This window comes from Eucalyptus grandis, chromosome 6 (genome assembly GCF_016545825.1).
Source record: "Eucalyptus grandis isolate ANBG69807.140 chromosome 6, ASM1654582v1, whole genome shotgun sequence".
Classification (NCBI taxonomy): domain Eukaryota; kingdom Viridiplantae; phylum Streptophyta; class Magnoliopsida; order Myrtales; family Myrtaceae; genus Eucalyptus; species Eucalyptus grandis.
This window is the reverse complement of record NC_052617.1, coordinates 43,939,951-43,945,073: the sequence shown is the minus strand read 5'-3', so window position 1 is coordinate 43,945,073 and position 5,123 is coordinate 43,939,951.

The following is a 5,123-nucleotide window of genomic DNA, read 5'->3' as shown; positions in this document are numbered from 1 at the left end:
TCCAACACACCCTTTGCCTCACTACCACCTGGAATTAGGGCCCTAGAGCTTGTCTAGTGGGTGATCTTATCCTTTAGCATGATGCTCACCTATGTCTCCACATTGCTTATGTGCCATTGAAATCCTAGCCTATGACTTGAACCCAACACTCGAGCTCTGTCACTAATTTAGCAAGCTGGTCTATGGGATCGGCCAATTTTCAAGGCAACAATCTAAGAAGAAAGATTATTAAAAATTAAAGATAGGATTGAGTTGGGTTCGGGTTAGAAAAATTATATTGTATAAAAGTGAGTGATTACGAATTAATTGGATCAATTCGGCTCGATAATTTTTTATGCGATTTGACCCATCCGTTTGACGGGCCTAAAGTTGAGTTGTATCTCATAAAATTGGGACTGCATGATTGTGCTTGAGTATTGGATAATATGGATTCTGAATGCTTTGGGCCTGGGCTTAACGTCGGGCTGTATTCTCCAAATGCCATTATCAACTTCATCTAACACTAGAAAATATTGTGTAGTCCCATTTCACAACGTCACCGTGGTCCCGGTCCACTTATAGACCGACACGTGTCACCACATCATCAGATGGGCCCCATTGGACCGGCCCAAAAACTCACTTTCTCTCTCCTACTTCAAAATTTGTTGTGCCTCCTTGTTCTTTTTGAAGAAGAAGAATGAAGACACTTTCTCCCTCTTTATCCCTTCTCGTTCGAATAGTCCCACTGGAGCTGTACAAATGTTCACTTTCTCTCTCTCAGGTCTTTTTTTCTTGTTCTTTCTGAAGAAAAAAAACAACGACACTTTCTCTCTCCATGTTATTTCAAAATCTGGGTCTCTCTCGCCTTCGCTCCTAAGCTCAGAGCCACAGCTCCGGCGCGTTGCCTCCCCTTCACTTTTGCCTCCAAGAGCCCCGGCTGGTCACGATGTCCATGCCTGGGAAGGCCAAGAAATTGAATTAATACCATGAAAAACATAAACTAGTTATCTATAACAAATAAAATTTCAAATTAGTAAATTCATCAACTGTCATATATTATTAAACTCAACAATTTGACTGTAAAATTTAACGCAAATTAATAAATAGTAAATATATCATAAGTGTATCCATTTGAAGTTTTTTATGGTTAAAAAATCAATTTAAGATAAATTCGTTGTAAATGTACTAGTTTGGTGATTTCGTGATATTAGCTCTTAGAATAAAACGGCTACAGGAAGCGCATCAAGATTTTGCTCTACTCAAAATTACTACAATTAAAAATTAGTTGGTATTTGTGGTTGAAGCCTTTGCTGATGGATTGAATTCCCTCTTTTCATTTTCTTAAGCTCGGTTGATCTTGCGTCATGATTTCGCTTGAGCCGCCTGCCACCTTGCAATTATATTACACGGCACTTTCGAGCGATAAATATTACGATGCACGAGAACCAGGGTTGCCGGTAGGAAAGTGGAACCTTACATTGAACCAAAAAACTTACATTGGCGGAAAATTTTATTTTAATAGTTAATGAGATTAGTTTTTGAAGTTATCAAGCAGATGATGTAATACTGCAAAACGAGGAATCCAACAAAGGAATTATATCGAATACCCACCAACAGTTTGCTGTGTTACTAAAAGATCAATTTCGTACACCAATTTTAGCATTTTTAGTATTATGTTTCAGCTTCGACGACATACAATGTAACCTCAATCTTCATTTTTGTTTTGTATTAATCATTGCATAAATTATCTTGTAGTCAACTTACAGTAAATTAATCAAGGAAGAATTTGTGGAGGAGTTTCTAAAAATGAGCTTGGACATTTCAGTCAACTTAAGCACATTTTTATACGGTCATTTGACTTGTATACGAAAGATTCTTAATTGATTTACACACATGCTCATTTTGTAATTTGTACAATCTCTATAAGACGTTCCAATGGGCCAAATTCATTTTCATGATAATGCGTGATATCTAAATAATATAATAATCAAAATGGCAAAAGTCACTCTATCTGCTCAAAAATCATTAAGAAGAGGCCTTTTCGGGGACAAGTCCTATTGTATTTTGAATATGAAAATAGCCAATATTCAACTAGAAAAGACAAGTCAGGGTACGTTGGCCCAAAAAGATTTGTAAAGTTAGGAAGGAAAATCTCTCTCCATGTGTTGACACCTAAATTTTGGCGACCCGCTTAGTCATTTATTGCATTAAAAAATTAGGGGTTAATTTTATTTCTGAAAAAATAGTTAATTGCATAGCATATAGTTTTAGGTGCATTTATTTGCATTGGGTCGGTGACAAGTGGGTTCAAATTGATGATTCAGAATATTAATTTAGTGAATTGGACTAAGCCCACAAAGGGAAAGTAAATTGGCCTGCATATCCTGGAAAGATTTTACGGATTGATTTATGCGAGATTTCAAATTTTAAAAAAATCCTCTTGCAATCCTAAATCGTATCAAAAGTAAATATTACATTTGGAAAAAGGAATTTTCGTGAATATGGATTTGGAAAAATTAAAACCCTAACTCGCGGCCTATAAATAGATTAAATGCGTAGGGTTTGAAAAGGAGGCCACGCACAATAGAATACATGGCCATTGAGAGAGATACACATTGAGAAGAGAGAGAGTAGAAAAGGTTTTTCTGGAGGTCTTTCACGGCCCGAAGTCGGTGGAAGCACGAAGAAGAAGAAACCAAAAGAAAAAGAGGAAGTGAAGCTTTGAGACACCATTAGCGAGTGGAGATTCGTAGAGATTAAAATATGTGAATCGGAGACATTATCTCTCGGCAATTCTCAGATCTCGGAAGTCACTTCTCCAAGAACAACATCCACAATACCGGTCCTTGCCCACTCCGCAGCTTTCCGGTGTCTCATCCGGCGCATCCTGCTTCTACCGCATTGATTCCAGCAACACCACAGCGAGTCTCGACGGCCTGCCGCACTTTCGCTAAGACGACGCGGCCGCTGCTTCTCTTGACCCATTGCCGGCCCTGCTAAAACAACAACGCTGCTGCCGTGAGACCACACGTCGATCTGTTCTCCAGCTGTTGCCTCGTTGATGCCGTCCCTGCCATGCTGATCTGCTTCGGACCGAGAAGGCCCTGCACTGTTCGATCCAATCACGAGCCACCGCCATGATCCCATGAATCGCTTCAGATCCATGCTTCCAATTTGGGTTTTCTTTTTATTTATTTTCTCTTGACTACCCACTAACCAGGAAGAAAACTTTCAGGGGAGGCTACACATATTGATACACGGCCACAAGAGAATTGAGAGAAAAATCCCTTGTGCGCTATCCGAAGCTACTGCTGTCCATTATCTGCTGCCCAATACGTGCCTGATATCCTTAACGTCCAGCAGCTTTCAGTCGCAGCTTCCAGTGAGCGGCTCGAGATGGTTCCCGGCGTTTCAAGCCCTCTCGATTTCCTGATTCTTTCACAGATTTCCCGGCGGACCTAACCCAACGCAAGCTGTTGCCCTTCATCACCGCCTCTGCTCGTGGCTACCTCCGGTGCCCGTGGTGCCGATCTTCTCCATGATCTGACGAGGTGCTGCTGTCTTGATCCAGTCCCGCGACTATGTTCCTGACGTAAGCCCGACGCTGAGTAGAGCTGCTCCCCGTCGTTGTGCGGATGAGCGACACTGTCCTTTGACCCGGCATCAAGACGGGTTGCTATTTCATCGATCTCTGTCCCGGCGTTCTTGCATGACCAAACCGGTTTTGCCACAGAGCTATCTTTCCCGACGTGGGTTATAATAAGTTAAATTTTCTTTTCTTTTCTTTGAACGATTCGCTCGAGTTTTGTTGCAGCTATTCTACTTGATATCCACGGACCGTAAGGGTAGGCAAGTCAAAATTTGACTGTGGAGCTATGAAAGTCAAAGTTTAATATTCAAAGAATATTGTCACCAGAGCGACCAGAATTCGATCAAAAAGCCGAGGGATTTCTATAGTTACTGTGTGCATTCAGCAAGCCCGACGTCCACCAAGTCAAGCCGAAACGCCGGCGGTAAGGAGATTCGAGGGTTTGGGGTCTAATTATTTAATGCTATATATTGCGTTGCTCCTCGCCGCGCATTTGTTTTGATTTTGCTGTCAACCGAGCACCACACCGTGAATTACCAGCTCGAGCATCCCAAGCTGAGATGCCTTGCCGGCTTGCTCTGAAGCATAGTTGCTCATCACAAGCTGGCCGCCGTTCGAAGACCAAATTTGGAAGCAAAGGTAAAAATTTTGGCTATTTTAATTTCTGAAAATTTTGTTTCCTTATTTGATATATTCATTGGTGAACATGATGGAAATTCCTGATATGCCATGATATTCGCAACTCGAGTTTCGCAACGTGCATATGATTGACGGTCCGATTTCATGCTCGAAATACGACCCGCAATCGCACGGAAAAATCACAAATCCAATCTCATGCTCGAGATATGATTCGTGACTTTGTTTGAAATTGGCCAATCCGATCTCATGCGCGAGATACGATTCATCAATTTATTTCTAAAATGGACATGGATGATATCTCGCCTGATTGGTTGCCGTGCTGTTCTTGATGTCTTATTTTGATTGCCCCCGTAAAAGAAAGGAAAAAAAAAAAATCTGAATTAGATTAGGTTCGTTTTAGAATATTCATCGTTTTAGGGTTATCTTGCATGTTTAGAATAGGAACTTTATTTATTTCGAATTTTTGAAAAAATGAAAAAATAAAAAAAATGCATTTGTTTAGGATGTTAGTTTTTTCTTTAATTTAAGTTGCATGTGGCACTTTTTTAATTTCGAAATTAATTAAAAAAACATAAAAAAATCATCATGCATATGTCATGTAGAATTAGGGCATCTTTTGTACGTCATTGCACATTAGGATAAAATTGCATATTTCATTTTAAGTTTAGATTGATTTTTAGATAGATTGCATCTTAAGTTAGAGATTGCTAAGTTAAGATTATATCTTAGTTTAAATTAGGTTTAGCCTTTGACCTAATCCTTAATACAATTCGAATAGAATCTTGAGCTAGCTAGATAATCCTTGCATTTTTCTAATTTCGAATTTCATGGAAAATACAAAAGAAATTGTCTTAGAGTAAATCAAATTCATTCTTTAGGATAGATTGCATGCTTATATTTTATTTATGTCATATAG